Consider the following 18,089-nt stretch of genomic DNA (forward strand, 5'->3'; position numbering starts at 1 on the left):
GGCAGCACATTCCTTGTCTTAAGCACACACCAGTCAGAAGGATTTTCCTCATGTCACCATTGCTTCTTTTGTCAGTCACCTTAAATCAGAGTCTCCTGGTTCTCAACCCTTGTGCCAGCTGAATTAGTTTCTCTCTTCCTGCTCTGTCTGATCCCTTATCATCTTGAACACCTCTTTTAAACGTCTTCTCAACATGCTCTTCTCAAACAAGAATAATCCCTTCTTAGAACATAGAACATAGAACACTACAGCACAAACAGGCCCTTCGGCCCACAAGTTGCGCCGATCACATCAACACCTACCAACCTACAGACCTATCTATAACCCTCAATCTCATTAAATTCCATATACTCATCCAGAAGTCTTTTAAAAGACCCCAGCGAGTTCGCCTCCACCACCACTGACGGCAGCCGATTCCATTCACTCACCACCCTCTGAGTGAAAAACTTACCCCTAACATCACTTCTGAACTTCCCTCCTTGCACCTTAAATCTGTGTCCTCTCGTAGCAACCATTTCAACCCGGGGAAATAGCCTCTGAGAGTCCACCCTATCTATTCCTCTCAACATTTTGTAAACTTCTATCAGGTCGCCTCTCAACCTTCGTCTCTCCAGGGAAAAGAGTCCCAGCTCCCTCAACCTAACTTCATAAGGCATGCCTCCCAGTCCAGGCAACATCCTTGTAAATCTCCTCTGTACCCTCTCAATAGCTTCTACATCTTTCCTATAGTGAGGCGACCAGAACTGCGCACAATACTCTAAATGAGGCCTGACAAGGGTCTTATAAAGTTGCAGCATTACCTCCCGACTCCTAAACTCAATCCCTCGATTAATGAAGGCCAGTACACCATACGCCTTCTTGACCACCTCCTCCACCTGCGAGGCCGATTTAAGAGTCCTGTGGACCCGGACCCCTAGATCCTTCTGCTCTTCAACACTACTCAGACTTCTGCCCTTGATAGTGTACTCGTTCATCCCGTTGGTTCTGCCAAAATGGACGACTACACATTTATCCGCGTTGAAGTCCATCTGCCACTTCTCCGCCCAGTCCTGCATCCTAACTATGTCCTGCTGCAACTTTTTCCATCCTTCCAGACCATCCACAACACCACCGACCTTAGTGTCATCAACGAACTTACTTACCCATCCCTCCACTTCCTCATCCAGGTCATTTATGAAAATGACAAACAACAAGGGTCCCAGAACAGATCCTTGAGGCACTCCGCTGGTGACTGACCTCCATTCAGAAAAAGCCCCATCCACAACCACTCTCTGCCTTCTGCAGGCAAGCCAATTCTGGATCCACAAGGCCAAAGGCCCTTGGATCCCATGCCCTCTCACCTTCTCAAGAAGTCTTGCATGGGGGACCTTATCAAACGCCTTGCTGAAGTCCATGTACACTATGTCCACGGCACTTCCTTCGTCAATGTGTTCAGTCACATTATCGAAGAACTCAACTAGGCTTGTAAGGCACGACCTGCCCTTGACAAATCCATGCTGACTATTCCTGATCATGTCAAACCTCTCCAAATGTTCGTAAATCTTGTCCCTCAGAAGCCTCTCCATCAGCTTACCAACTACTGAGGTCAGACTCACCGGTCGGTAATTTCCCGGGCTATCTCTGTTCCCTTTCTTGAAAATAGGAACTACATCCGCAATCCTCCAATCCTCTGGAACCTCTCCCGTCTCCATTGACGACGCAAAGATCATCGCTAGGGGCTCTGCAATCTCTTCCCTCGCCGCCCACAGTATCCTGGGGTACATCCCATCTGGTCCAGGCGACTTATCTACCTTGATAGAATTCAAAAGTTCCAACACATCCTCCTCTTTAATATTCACGTACTCAATCTTTTCCATCTGCTGCAAATCCATAACAAAATCTCCCAGATCAGCTTCCACTGTGAAAACTGAGGCGAAGTACTCGTTAAGCACTTCTGCCATTTCTTCTGGTTCCACACAAACCTTTCCCCCCTCACCTTTTATAGGTCCTATCCCTTCTCTTCTTATCCTTTTACCTTTCACATATTTATAGAAGGCCTTGGGATTCTCCTTAATCTTACCCGCCAAGGTCTTCTCATGACCCCTCCTGGCTCTCCTAATTTCCCTTTTAAGTTCCTTCCTACAGTCCTTATACTCCTCAAGATCTTTAACCTCTCCTAATTCCCTGAACCTCTTATACACCTTCCCTTTCCTCCTGACTAGGTTCAACACAGCCTTTGTGCACCACGGTTCCCGCGACCTACCAAAACCCCCTTGTCTCATCGGAACGTTGTCATTCAGAGCTCCAGACACACATTCCTTGAATATCTGCCACCTTCCTTCGGTACTTTTCCCTAAGAACGCCTCCTTCCAGTTTATTTGTCCAAGTATCTTCCTCACTTCTTCGTATCTCCCCTTACCCCAGACAAACACCTTCCTAGCCTGCCTGATCCTATCTCGTTCCAATGCAATTGTGAAGGAGATAGAATTATGGTCACCATTTCCAAGATGCTCTCCTACCGAAAGATCCATCACCTGCCCTGGTTCATTCGCCAGTACCAGGTCAAGTACAGCCTCTCCCCTCGTAGGCTTATCCACATACTGTGTCAGGAAACCTTCCTGAACACACCTAACAAACTCCTCCCCATCCAAATCCCTTACCCTAGGGATATTCCAGTCGATGTTTGGGAAATTGAAGTCTCCCATCACGACAACTCTGTTATTAAAACATCTCTCCAGAATCTGTTTCCCTATTTGCACTTCAACTTCCCTGTCACTATTGGGCGGCCTATAGAATACACCCAGCAAAGTTTTCGACCCTTTGCTGTTTGTAACTTCCACCCACAGAGATTCTGTAGACAGTCCCTCCACAACATCCTCTTTCACTGCAGCCATGACACTGTCCCTGATCAACAGTGCCACTCCACCACCCCTTCTGCCACCCTCCCTGTCCTTCCTGAAGCACCTGAAGCCTGGCACCTGAAGTACCCAGTCCTGTCCCCGAGACATCCAAGTCTCCGTAATGGCCACTACATCACAATCCCAAACAGCAATCCACACCCTAAGCTCATCTACCTTATTCACTACACTCCTTGCATTAAAATATATACACTTCAGCCCCTCAGTCTGGGCATTTCCCATCTCCACCGCCTGTCTAACCTCCCTCCCTAGTCTTTCATCCTAATGAAGTTCTTCACCCCTGGATCCATTTCTGAAAACCAGTTTTGCACTCTCTCTAAGTAAAAGTGGTGTCCAGAATTAGACACAATACTCCAACTGAAACTGAGCTAATATTTATTACTGGTTCATTATATCCTTCTTCCTTTTGCTCTTTTATTACTCCATTTATAAAGCATAGGATCTTGCATGCTTTTCTAACTGCATTCTTAACTTGCCCTGGTTTGCGCACACAGACTCCTAAGTCCCATTATTCCTGCCCCCCCCTTTTAGAATTGCATCCTTTGTTTTATGTTGCCTTTCTCGGTCTTCCAATCAAAATATATCATTTCATAATTCTCTGCATTAAGTTTCGTCTGCCGCATGTCTGCCCATTCCTGCAGCCTCCTTATTTCCTCTCAGTCCATCATTATCCACATTACAATTCACAATATTTCCAAGTTTCTGTCATCTTCAAATTTTCAAATTGCACCCTGCATACCTAAGGTCATTAATATTTATCAAGAAAAGCAGTGGTCCTCATACCAATCAGCACATATTTTCCACCAGTCTGAAATAAAAGGCATTTATCACTCCACTCTGTGAGCTATCATTCACAGTAAGAAGTCTCACAACGTCAGGTTAAAGTCCAACAGGTTTATTTGGTAGTAAACACCACTAGCTTTCGGAACACTGTTCCTTCGTCAGGTGAGTGGGGAGTTCAGACAGTCATTCAGACAGTTTCATACCCACATTGCCACTGTAACTTTTATTTCATGTTCGTCAACTTTGCTGGTGATCCTGTGATGTGACATTTTATCAAACGCCTTTTGGAAGTATCAAACTACACCAACTGCATTATCCACATCAAGCATCTAAATGAAATCATGAGATCATAAGAAATAGGAGCAGGAGTATGCCATTCGGCCCATTGAGTCTGCTGCCCATTCAATACAGTCATGGCTACTCCAATTGTGGCCTTAACTTCACTTTCCTGCCTCCTCTTTAAACCTTGACTTTTGTAGATCGAAGATCAGCCTAGCTCAACCTTGCACATAGTCCATGGTCAGGCTCCACTGCTCTCTGTGGAAGAGAATTCTAAAGACTAACATTCTTTTGAGAGAAGAACTTCCTCCCCACCTCCATTTTAAATGGGAGACCCCTTACTTTTGAACCATGTCCTGGTAGTTCTAGATTCCACAAGTCTACTTGCACTTCTTCTAATTTACATTGTATTTACTGCTCATGTAACAGACTCCTCTTCACCGGGGAGACAAAATGCAGTCTGAGTGACTGCTGAGCAGGACACCTCCACTCAAGGCCGCAAGCATTACACTGACAATCCAGTTGTTTTGCCATTATAATTCTCCAACTTGCTCTCATACTCACATTTCTGTATTTAACCAACTACAATGCTCCAGTGAAATTCAACGCAAGCTTAATGAATGCAGCTCATCTTCGATTCAGCACTTTACAAACTTCTGGACTCAAAGTTCATCAACTTCAGACCATGAACTCTGTTTTCCATTTTGATTCTTTTGTTTTGTTAAGTGATAGTCTGCATCTTGTTTGCATGTTTTTGCTTTCAGACAGAGTTGTCCATTACTAGCATTGCTGGGTTCAATTCCAGTCTTGGGTGACTGCCTGTATGGAGTTTGCACATGCTCTCCATGTCTGCATGTGTTTCTTCCGCATGCTCCAATTTCTTCCTACAGTCCAAAGATGTTTAGACAGATTGGCCATGCTAAATTACTCCTTAGTGTCAGGAGGATTGCCAGGGTAAATACATGGGTTATGGGGATAATGCCTAGATGGGATTATTTTTGATGCGAGCTTGATGAGCTGCATAGCCTCCTTCTGCACTATAGAAATTCTATGATTCTATGGACACTTACTCTCAACCAATGCTTTGCTTCTTTTACTGCAACCATTACCACTCCTTTTGCCTTTTGTTTCATGTGACATCTTTGTTAATTAATCTTTTCCACTCTCTGATCTAATCCAAAGTCTCCCAGTTGTTCTGTCTGATTCTCCTTCCCTAGTCCCACCCCCCCAACCCAACCCCACTCTTATTCAAGACCATAAAACCCATCACATTTCTATCTTTCCAGCATCCACAATAACTTGCTTTTATTTTTCACATTTCTATCTTGCTTCAGTTCTGAAGAAGAGTCACACTGGTTCAAAAGATGTGTGGGTTAGGTTGATTGGCCACGCTAAAAAGTTGCCCCTTAGTGTCCAGGGAAGCGTAGGTTAGAGGGATTAGTGGATATAATATATGTAGGAATATGGGGGTGGGGGTAGGGCCTGGGTGATTGTGTTCAGTGCAGAGTCAATGGGCTGAAGGGCCTCTTTCTGCACTGTAGGATTCTATGATTCTATGAAAACATTAACTCTGTTTCTCTCTTTGGATCTGCTGTCAGACCTGCTGAGTTTTTCCAGCACTTCTTGTTTTATTTTAGATTTCCAGCATCTGCAGTTTTGCAGTCAGAAAGTTTTATAGAAAAGTCCATTTGGTTTTTCTGTAAAATCCTTCCTTTTGTCCATCATGACTGTGCCGACCATCAAGCATCTATCAATTCCATTCCCATTTTCCAGTGCTTGATTGCAGCCTTATATGCTATGGTGCTTCAAGTGTCCATCTAACAGTTTCTGCTTTTACAATAAAAGTATGATCTGTCTTGGCTCACTGGCTTCAGCCAATCCTTTTTTATAGTTTTTGTTAAATCTTTTATCTTTAAAATGAATTTGATTATCAGGATGCAAAGAGTCCTCTGGTATTCTCTTTCCAAGCTTGCACTGGAGAAAATTGTCCTATGAAATTCATGGCATGTTTTGGTTTTCTGGAAAATAAGACAGCTATTTGTCACTGTGCAGTTAGCAGCGGAATGTAAAAGCCTGTAGGTATTCCTTTTTTAAACTCACTAAATAGGAATATTTATATTTTTATCAGTTTCTAATTACAGCAGAAAACCTGGGGAGATCTATTCAGATCAGGTTTTTGTTTGCAAAGTTCCCCACTTGAATTCTGGAATCAATATGTTTGTGCAGAAGAGCTGTGGCAGTTTATACCACCATAAGAATAAATTTGCATGCAAAACTAACACAGCTAGAAAACCTTATTAACCCCGGTCCATTCACTATACCTCAATTAACTGCCGTACATGTGACACACCTTTGCAAAGTGATTGCCTTGCAAGCGATGAATAAAACTGACGAGATCACACACAGATTCAGGTGACAGTTTCATTCTGTTTATACAACAGAATGCTCTCAGATTTAAACCATCATAAGAATCAGAAATTTACAAGTTGAAGGATATCATCTGGCTCATCCTACTGGCTCTCTGAAATAATTATCTACTTAGTCCCTTCCCACTACCCTTTTCTCATATCCTTTTATACTTAATCTCATTCCCCTATGCTTTCTCTATGCCACTTTATGCATGAGTATAGTTAAACCTTGAATGAAATTGTTTCTGTGATAAGAAATACAACAAATCAAAAGTTTCTTTTTGTTTGATTACAAACTGTTCGGAACTATTTTTCCTATGTTTGGGATGCTAAGTAAGTGTAGATTGTTGTTGTTGATGTACAAAATATGTGAATTTATTTGGAGCTGCTAAAACTGACAGTAATTTAGATAAATGAAGAAGTGTACTTTGTAACTGGAGTATTTAATTTTTATTATAAAATCTGGATGTGCAAACTGTCACGGTTCTGTTGGAAATTTCATATGGGTGTGATTTGAGAACACCACAGATGTGTAGTGTTTTAACAGCTGAGACTTAAGTAGAATTTGTGAAGTAATAGAATTATTGACAGATCTCATTATTATCATGATAAATGTGTCTGTCATAACAGTTAGGATTATAGAAAACTGTTATGAGAGGTCAGAGATCCCGTAAAATGGAGTGTAAGGAAATGGGAAATGTGCAAAAATGATTCAGGCTTAAAGCAGGGAATGTTATAACAGGAGGTATATTTTTTGTTTAATCCAATAGTAAACTCTTTCCCTGGTTCTGATTAGAAATGGGTGGAGGTATAGAATTACATAAAATGTACTGCACAGAAACAGGCTACTCTGTGTAACCAGTCCATGTTGGCATTTCCAACGCTCACTCCTTATTCGAGGATGATATCTACTTGGGATCACAAGTTTCATGTGACTAAGCAGGCTGTTCTCAACCTACAGATCTTTGGGCACATGGCCAGGATGTCCCATGAAACAGTGGGATGTGGAGTGTAGGATTTGCTTCCATTTCTTCCCTTCTCGCTGTCGCTCCGCCTCATCAATAAGACTTTGTGACTCAAAATATGAGACATTTTCACCAGTTGTCACCATTTGGAATGATTTGCTGCAAGCTCCTCCCAGTAATCAAGGTTAACACTGTGTACTTCAAGAGATTATTTGAGAGTTGAAAAAGAAGACCTAGAGGATGTAAATGTCTTTTGACCCTGTGTCCAATCCATTGATTTTTCAGAAGTTTTGGCCGAATGTTTGTGGTTTTGACTTTGAGAAGAACACGAGCATTTATTCAACAGTCTTGCCATTCAAGGGTGTGATGAAAGTGCTGCTGATGAAATTTCTCTTAAGCATTGCTGATACACACTCCAGGTCTCACTGCAGTACAGAGTGTAGTGACAACTGCTTTGTGCAGTAGGATGGCTGAACAAGCTGTAAGACACACCTTCACAGTCTTCAGTGACTATTGCCCTGAACAAAAACAGGTGGATGATTCTCCGTACATGAGGAGGCTTTAGAAATGCTTCCAAATTTAATAAAAAGATATGAGAAAAGCTCTTTAATCTCTCATTTTAAGAGAATTCACCTTGAGCAAGATTTGATGTGAACAGATCACGTCAAAAGTGAATTCATGTCGAATTTCCCTGCCACATAGCATACAGTATAACACTGGAATGTGAAAACAAATCACAGATGGTGGAATGTAGGTTACATTTTGTGAGGCTCCACTCATATTCACCTCATTCGACCAAACAATCAGACAGTAAAGTAGATTTGCCAAATTTCCGATACATCAATTTCCTGATCAATGAAATGAATCAGTCAATACTCAGGAAAATTGTCACTCAGTCAACCTAGTGTCAGTGCTAGTTTATCCTTCTTCCGCTTGAGTGGCCTACATGCTGGGAAGGGAAATAAACTCTCAAATGTTGTAGTAACAAAAAACAATGTGCAGACACTGTAATCACTGCATAGTTTGTATGCCTTTAAGTTTATTCAAAACTTAATTCTGGCTCAACTTGCAAATGTACTGGCTGGTGTGAAACTAACTTAGGGCAATAAGGAAGGCTCTAGTTTTGATTTGTGGTCTGCACTGACTCAAACTGATTTTAGCCACTTCCTCTGGATTAGGAAGGAGAGACGTTAGCCAGGATTCTAGCCTTGGTTGTTCTTCAGGATTTGCACTGGATCACTTATCATTCAATGGGCAGGCAGGCAAGTAGCCTGCTCTTATTCCTCAACCAAACTGCTTGCACCTTGTGATGTTCCTCTTCCTAATAATTAATAAAAGCCTGTGCTACTTATCTTAAAAGTTCCACCTTGACAATACAATTTCCGCTGTATTGTAAATACGTTCCTCGGTCTATTATCCTAAGTCACCATATTTTTTGCTGTGAGGTAAAGTGTGTTTTTGTTTATCCAAGTTCATGTGGCAATGAAAGCAGCAGACAGAAGTGGGCCATTCAGAGCTCCAAGGATGTACTTATGTGTGAAGAATATATAATGTCTTGGGAGCATCAACGTATTTGCATAAATTACAGACAATGCAGCAAAATACCCCATTGTCAGCCAAGCATCACAAAAAGTTGCTAGAAAATGTGATGTGGAGTTTTCTTGGCATTTTAATATAATAAATGCACATCACATTAGGAAATAATCTTGTATATTCAATATAAAGAAACCCACCAACAAACTATGGTCGGAAAACAACATTGTGTCTACACTCCTGAAAGAATTCAGCATGGTTGAACTAAAGCCATGTGTTTTTTTTAATGAAACCATGACAATGTGTAAAGCAAATCTCATTAAGTATTAAGTAGCTCAACAGAGTTCTATAGATAATGGTCTTAGCTTTTTCTTTTAGAAGTAAGGAAAATGAAGAATACATACATTATTTTATTAATATCAGTCCCAGAAATGTTCTCTACTGTTAATATTGACATATTGTGACTCAGTGTACAAATCCTTTGTAGTCTTTCGAACTATTTGATTAAACTATCACATTAATATTGAAAATCCTGATTACTGTAGTGTCCTTAGTTACTGGCCTTCTCCTCTTTTACACAACCCATCTGTTGTTTATTAAAAATCAACCTCTCTTGGGAGCAGGGTGAGGTACAGATGAACGTTACCACCTGCCACTTATTTATCAAATTTTCACCTTGTGTGGTTAATAAAGACTACTGGGAAATTAGCTAAAATATTGGGGAAAATTGCAGAATTCAGGGATTATATGAGATTGAGTTGCATACAACAAATCCTTAATTTTCAAACTGAGGTAACGTATATCAGAATATGTTTGGTATTCCAGGAATAACCACGATGAGCAATTTCATTCTGGTACTCCGTTCAGTGCATTATATTGGAATGTATTTTGTGTTATTGATTAATAATAGCCTGCAATTAATTATTAATCAATTAATCACAGTTAATTTAAGTTAAAACATGCAATTCATTTAATCAGGAAATTGCATTTGTGCTAGTTTAAGTTAGGACATCTATTCATACCAGCCTAAATGTTATATCATGGAGTATAGTAGAAGTAGTTAAAATAGGAGCCATATTATACTTACTACATGTCATTGGGCAGAACTCTGGTGTGGAACATATCTTCATTACATAGTTGCAGTATGCCATCCATATCAAATGCAGAGTTTAAGTCCTGCACTATTCTTGAGTGTAAATTGGTAAACCCAGAGGAATAACATTAACAGCTTCAGCAATAAAAAAAAGGACGAATAAAGGTCCCACTTTTGTTTGAAGTCATTGTCCAGCTAATTACTTACTTAAGTTACAGAAATGCCCAAAATTATTTTCTTAGAATTTTAGCAATGAAAGCAGATGTCAGCCTTCTCCAATGTAGAGTTATTAAATGACTTCCGTGTAATGATGCCCTTAGAATACTTCCCCACTATTAACTTGTAAGAGATTGTGTATGATGTTAACTTTGCAGATTTCAGCTTGTTTTTAAAGCAAACTATTCCTTCAGGTCAGTGATCCAGTCATGTTCCCTTCTTTCATTAAAAACAACAGGGATACTAGTATTCCTGGGAAAGCTATCCTGCCTGGGGCAGTGCATTGTTCGCCTCAAACTCTTTTTAAGCCAAACTACATTGGTCGACATATTTTAAAACTTTATTTTCTCTCTGAGTTCTTTACTAAAATGCAATGTAACGGTAGGTATATTTGAAGTTTAGGTGCTTTGATTACCCTTCTCATGGTTTATTTTATCATATGGAATTCCTTATTGAAGTGAACGACATGGAAACTCTCTTAGGTATCCACTACAGTCTGCATAATTGTGAAGTCATTATTTATTCTTACCAAATGTATTATGATGTAATCTGAGTTTGAGTAGTTCATTCATGTGATCCGTGGATAGCAGGATGGAACTATACAAGATTAACATCATTGTTAATGATGTTAATGACTCTTTGGTTGCAAGGTTTGGTCTTCAATACGTCTCCAATGATCTTGCCACTGTGAGAGCTGATTGAAGTTAAAAATGATGGGGAGACTACTGCTGACCACTTTCAGCATGGCTTTTTCTGGTCACCACATTATAGAGGACAATAGCGAAAAAAACCCTGTTTGGTGTGAATATGCAGAATGGAAAGATTGTGATGTTATTTAGCATCTAATGTCGATTTGATGCCCAACTTGCCGGTATGGACTTCATTGCTCCAGTTAAAACTGTCCCTTAACAACACAGCTGAATGCAGATGTGGCACGCCCCCTGCCCACCAGAATTGTTTAAAGGCATCACCATCTAACTGCAGGTGGGTTGCTCTTGACTATCTACTGCCTCTTATAGTTACTAGAAGTATTGCATTGTTAGAGTAGTAATGAAAGTTGGTTAAGTCAGCTGGAAGTTGTTCTGACTATTTGGACGGAATTGCATATATTTGAAAATACATACCACTTGCTCCCAGCAGGGTTACAGTTGAAGTTCTGTTTGGGCATCAAAGGAAGATGGAGCAGAGAAAGTGGAAAAGACAAGCTGCTTGCAGACAGAAGAGGAGGTGGACCCCCAGGAGAGAGTCTTACAGATCTATAGTCTTCAGTAAGCCTCAAGTCACCTCTTGCTTTTTAAAACTCCAGTGGATAAAATTCTAGCCTGTCCAATCTTTCTTCCGAAGGCAACCCACCCATTTCTGGCATTAGTTTAGTAAACCTTCTCTGAGCTGTTTTTGATGCATTTACAACCTTCCTTAAATAAGGAGACTAATACAGTACTCCAGATGTGGTCTCACCAGTGTCCTGAACAACTGAAGCATAACCGCCCTCACAAATAGCATATTATCTAAATGGTGAGAGATTGCAGAACTCTGAGATCTAGGTAATATGCTTCTTTTTGATTCATCCTGTCAAAATGGACAATTTCATATTTCTCACACTTAATCTATTTGTGTCCCATTTTAGCCTCCTGATGACCTCTTCACAATTAACTTTCACAATAATCTTTATATCATCAGAACATTTAGCAATCATAACTTTGATTCCTTAATCCATGTCATTTCCATAATTTGTAAAAAGTTAAGAGCTTGGCACTGATCCCTGTGGTACACCAATAGTTACAGCTTGGCAACCCAAAAATCCGACATTTACCCCATTCCCTTGCCAACCAGAAAAAGACGCATTTATGTCTACAATCTATTTCCTGTTAACTACCCAATCTTCTGTCCATGCTAATATGTTGCTCCTACACCAAGAGCTATTATTTTCCACAATAATCTTTGATATGGCACTTTATTGAATGTCTTCTGGAAGTCTAAGTATAGTAAATCCCCTTCATCCACAGCACATGTGACTCATTCAAAGCACTCCAATAAATTGGATCAACATTATTTTTCTTTCATAAAACCATGTTGACTTAATACCTTGCTATTACATATTTAATAATAGCTTCTAATATTTTTCCTATGACAGATGAGTTGGCAATGATTCTTCGAAAGCACATCTTATCCATGCCCAAACCCTCAACCCCATAACCTTGCACATTTGCCAATCTGCCTAACCTACACATTTCTGGACATTTGGAGTGTTACTTGTAACATCTGTAGTGAAGACTTATGCAAAATACCTATTCAATTCATCCACCATCTCTTTATTTTTCATTATTAGTTCCCCAGTCTCACTTTCTATAGAACTAATGCTCACTTTGTTAACTCTTCTCTTACTTAAGTATCCAAAGAAACACTTACCATCCATCTTTATGTTTCTAGCTAACTAATTGTTCCCTCCTTATTAATCTTTTTGCCATTCTTTGCTGTTCTATATATTCTATCCAATCTTCTGACCTGCCATTTGTCTTTGTGCAATTATATTTCTTTTTCCTTAAGTTTGACACTATCTAACTTTTTTAGTCAACCATGGAGAATGGGTCCTCCCCTTGGAATTTTTATTTCTTGTTGGAAGATACTTATTCTGAAATATCCCTTTAAATGTCTGCCAGTACATTTCTATTGACCTATCCATTAATCTCATTTGCTGGTTCATTTTAGCTAGCTCTGCTTTATTCCCTCATAATTTCCCTTATTTAAGTTTAAAATATCATTCTTGGACCCACTCTCTTCCTCAAAAGGAATGTAAAATTCAATCATATTATGATCGCTGCTACCCAGGGATGCCTTCACCGTAATCTTACCAATTTATTTTAACATCTCATATATTGCCCATCTAACTTTCTAGTTTATATATAGACTAAAATCCCCATTATTATGACAGTACTTTTCTGGCAAGTTCTCATTGTCACTTGCTTTATACCTAGACCTACCATGTACTTAAAATTCGTTGGCCTGTACATGATTCCCATAAGTGAATTCTTGCCTTTATCATTTCTCATCTCAACATACAGTGCTTCTACATCCTGGTTTCCTAAACTTAGATCATCCCTTCTTCATGTGCTAATGCCATCACTAATTAGCAGAGCCACCCATCCATTTTTTGCAAGCTTCCTGTCTTTCCTGGAAGTCATGTACCCTTCAATATTCAGTTCCCAATCCATGGGTGGGATTTTCTAGCCCCGTACAGCATTGGGATTGTCTGGTCACCCTGAAATGGACTTCTGGCTAGACCATCAAATCTGCCATGACAGCTCCTCCACAGGCATCTCCACATCATGATAGGTCCTACCATGACTGGGCCAGAAAATCCTGGCCTATGTCACCCTGCAGCCAGAAAATCCTGGCCTATGTCACCCTGCAGCCAGAAAATCCTGGCCTATGTCACCCTGCAGCCAGAAAATCCTGGCCTATGTCACCCTGCAGCCAGAAAATCCTGGCCTATGTCACCCTGCAGCCAGAAAATCCTGGCCTATGTCACCCTGCAGCCATGTCTCTGTAATGGCTATCAGATGGTACTTATTTATTCCTATTTGCGCTATTAGTTCATTTGTTTTGTTTAGAATGCACTGTGCATTCAGATACAGAGCCTTTATTTTGGTCCTTTCATTATTTTTATGATCTTTAGCCTTTACTGCTGTTTTACCCTCAGATCGATATTTTCTATCCCTTCCTATCACATTCAGTTTCTCATTACCCATACTGACACCTTTCTCTACTGGTGGTTCAATAAGGTAGCACAGTAAAAACTTCTCAAGGGTAAATTAGAGATGGGCAATGAATGCTGGCTTTGCTTGAGACACCCACATCCATGAAAGAATGACAAAAATGAGTAGGCCTCACATTCTGCTCTTCACTTCAATCGAGTTCTATCTAATTAGCCCCTATTTATTGTTGTTATTGTTGTGCACTGTTGTGATCAATATTCATATTAAAATAAAATAAACACTTTATTAGTCATCAGCTATGCAATCATGAGCATTCCTGCCAAAGTCAAAGATTAAAGTACATATCTATGTATCTGTAATGAAGGAAAAGATCTTTGGTAAAGTAAGCTTTCTTGATCCACTCTATGTTATCTTAAATGTACATAGTAAGTACAAAGTAAGCTTTTACAGTTAAAGTATAACTAGTTCACTTGATGGATCTTCTGTTATTCACTGTAGGACAGCACTATGTGAAATGTCAGGTTATAGTCCAAATCAATATTCAATACTGAATTACAGTGACGCTTAACTAATTTTATCTAGAACATGTTTATAAACCTCTTGCTAACCAATTATTGTGCTCTTAAGCAGTTGGCTATTATAACTGGGGAATTAGGGGACTAAATTTCATGCCTTGAGTGCCTTTTCTCACCTTTGGTTATCTTAAGTTCTCATGAATTTGCAGTGTTTTTTTTCTTCTTTTGTTGCTTAATCTGTTGTGTTTTCAACACAACCTAAGGCTTGACATTTTATTACTCTTCCTGATAATTTAATTCTTTACGCTTTAAATCTTTGTCATATTGTATTATTAATTTTAAATAAAGTATATTTATTAGGTAATGCTTATATTAACACTGCACTGAAGTTATTGTGAAATTCCCCTTTTGCTACACTCCGGCACCTACTCCAGTCAATGCACCTAACCAGCACATCTTTCAGACTGTGGGAGGAAACTGAAGCACCCAGAGGAAACTCACACAGACATGGGAAGAACATGCAGACTCTGCACAGGCAGTGACCCAAGCCAGGAGTCAAACCCAGGTCCCTGGCGCTGTGAAGCAGCAATGCCAATAACTGTGCCACCATGCCGCCCTTTTGGCACAGAACAGATTTTTTTCCTAATCAGCACAGCAGACAAACTCTTACCAAAAAAATGGCAGAGTATTGTTTCCGGCGAGAAAACCCGGTGTAATTCTCTCCAAAGAAACAGATTGGTTTTCTCTCCAGATCTTACAATACTCTGCCAAAGTAATTCAAGCGGGCATGTTTCATGCCATTATGCAAGGGGGGTGGCGGGGAGGAGGGGGGACATCAACACATCAGCACAGCTTGTCTGCACAAAACTCAGAGCTCCATGCTTAAAGAGCACCCTGATCAGAACAGCAATGAACTTCCCCACACCACTCCCCACCCCCAGCCCACCACGGAGGTCTCAGACATGCAAAGATGGTAATGCCATTGAATGTCAACGGGCAAGGGTTAGACTTTGTCCTGAAGCAGATGGTCATTGCCAGGTCATTATTTGGCATTTGGCATATTACTTGCCACTTGTGAATCCAAATCTGGATATAGTCCAGGTCTGACTCCAATTGGATATATTTTATATCTGTGCAATTGATAGAGGGAAAGAGAGAGTGCAATTAGCCCAGAAAAGAAAAGATGGCATTACCCTATGTAAAGTAACTGTTCAGAGTCTTATTGTGTGTGTAGTAATGTTGCTGCTTACTGCTTGCTTACTGTTTAAACAATTCTGATAGGTGAAGGTCGTTGGCCCTGATGTTCCTGTCAAAATAATGTTGAGAACATAAGTGTTTGGCATTACTTACATGTAAATGGTACTGTTATTTCACACAAGGGGCAGATGGGTGGTTTAACTCAAGGATCCAAAAGTTGCTGTCCTTATTGTGCTATTATTCAACCATTAGTTTTATGAGAATTGAATCTCGCAGCTGTACCCTTTACTGAACTTTATTGAATAGAGTGAAGTTCCTGTATTTGCGCAGAAGTTATGAACTAAACTCACCGCAAAGCTATGTCTTGCCCATTCCAACCTAAATATCATCTTAATGCTATCATGGGTGAAACAACTGCACTGACATTGAAAAGTAACAATTACAAGGGTAGAGTCATATTCCTTCAGGTTCCAATTGTTGTTCAACTTCTGAAAATATAAAATTTTACATTTTTAAGCATTGTTATTTTTTCTGTCTGTCTTTTATTCTCCTTCTCTTACTTAAATCGTTAAGTCACTCTTATTTCTGATTCTATACCTAAATTGACATTGAATTTACCCATTTTAATTTACACTTCCTTCTCAGTCCTTGCACTGTTCATTTCACGATTCTGAAACCTCCTGGGTTCAGGCAATATATCCTGTTAGCTGCCCTATTCTCTCAGGTCCCGGCTGCCCTGTTCCCCTCACTGCAGTGTTATCAATTTGCACTTTCAGCAAATAGCCACACAAAGAAATGTAAAAACTGAACGTGCAAGGGCATGTCTAACTAATTGCAAATGCCATTAAATAATTTCAACAGCAAAATCTAGCCCAATAACCGAAAGTTCACATTATCCTCATTGAATTAAGCCTAATAATGACAGATAAAAAAAATCTTTTAATCAGGTCCCACTAATTGAGATAAACCATGCTGCTTTCTTTGCACTTTTTAGTAAGACAAACATGTGTGGTATAAGTCATCCTTAAAGTAGGAATTAATACGTTCTACGCTGTGCTCCAAACTTCTCAGTTATTCATCGATAATAAAAGCAAGCAGTAAATTTATCCTTATGTTAATGTTTTTAAAATGGAACCTACATTTGGCAGAATGTAGAATTGCCAAACACATAGTATTAACAGTTGATTGTTTTAAAATCTAATTTAAAAGAGTGACTGGTTTTCCAAAGTCAAAGGAACAGGAAAGGAAACTGGAGATGTAAGTGTAGGAGCTACGGGATGGGGGCTTGAGTGAGGAATCAAGGAGTGTTGGAAGGCAAAACAGTGTAATCAACTAATGGCTGTTGGAGCTAATTTCTCAACTTTGTCCAGATAACCTGAGTAACATACCAGTGTCAATTCACTGTACAGTCAATGAAGGCAATACACTTTCATTACACTTGAGAAATTGGGAGGTTTCCTCATTAAGATTTTGTTGTTTAAACTTAACTGTGTATGTAATCTTAACGGATCTCAAAAGAGGTGAGATAAATGATCCATGAGGTAAGCTCTTCCAGTGGAGCCAGGTATCTCCTCAACAATGTGAAAAATCGCATAAATATGGCCAATCCAGATTTTGTTAACTATCAGATTTTGTTAACAATCCAGATTTTGTTAACTATGTTTCCAATTCCAATTTCTAGCTGTCTCTCACCTTCAAGTGATTTATCTGTAGCCCTGCCCCTTCGCTTCTCTCTCCCAATTTTTGGTGATAGGTTTTCTTGAGACATTAACTCCCATAACAACCTTACTTTTCCCCCACTCTAACTTGAATAAAGACTTTACCCCTCCTCCCAGATTATCTGATTCTGTTTTATTTATTCTGAATAATTTCATATTCCACAAGGTTCAGGGATGATTCTCCCAAAAAAGTTCTAAGTGTCGAACTTGTGTAAAAACTGGAGTAAATTCAGTTTATTTCAACGGGATTTTCAAAATGAATCTCCCACTCTCTGTGCAGAGTGCACTGTCGTGATTCACATGGAAAATCTGGAGGCAGGGCCTCTTCCTGCTGGAGAGGCCAGCAGCATAGTGTTGAGGGGGACTCACTGCTTTTGCACTGATCTGTCAACACCAAGATTAGTGCATGTGCAGTAGCCCCCCACCCCCCTCCCTACCGGCAGACCCAATCACCCCACGGGCAGGCTAACCCACCCCACCCCTTCCACCCCACCTCTATGCCCAGCTCCAATCACTGGCCTTCCCTCTCTGTCACCCAACCCAAAGTGCAGAGTGGCGATGGGATCCCCAACCCCACCGATCTCCCCCACAGGCCATGCTCACCATTAGGACCCCGCCCCCTTGGCACTGACTGATGCCGGTGGGCAATGAGTGCCAATGTGCCCCCTGAGCAGTGCCAGAAATCCATGCTGGCATTGCCAAGCTAGCAATGTCCAGGGGACACCCCTCTCATATTCTCAACCTCCTGGAGGGCCTTGATAGCCCCCCT

This window comes from Carcharhinus amblyrhynchos, chromosome 5, assembly GCF_965287045.1.
Source record: "Carcharhinus amblyrhynchos chromosome 5, sCarAmb.v2.hapA, whole genome shotgun sequence".
Classification (NCBI taxonomy): domain Eukaryota; kingdom Metazoa; phylum Chordata; class Chondrichthyes; order Carcharhiniformes; family Carcharhinidae; genus Carcharhinus; species Carcharhinus amblyrhynchos.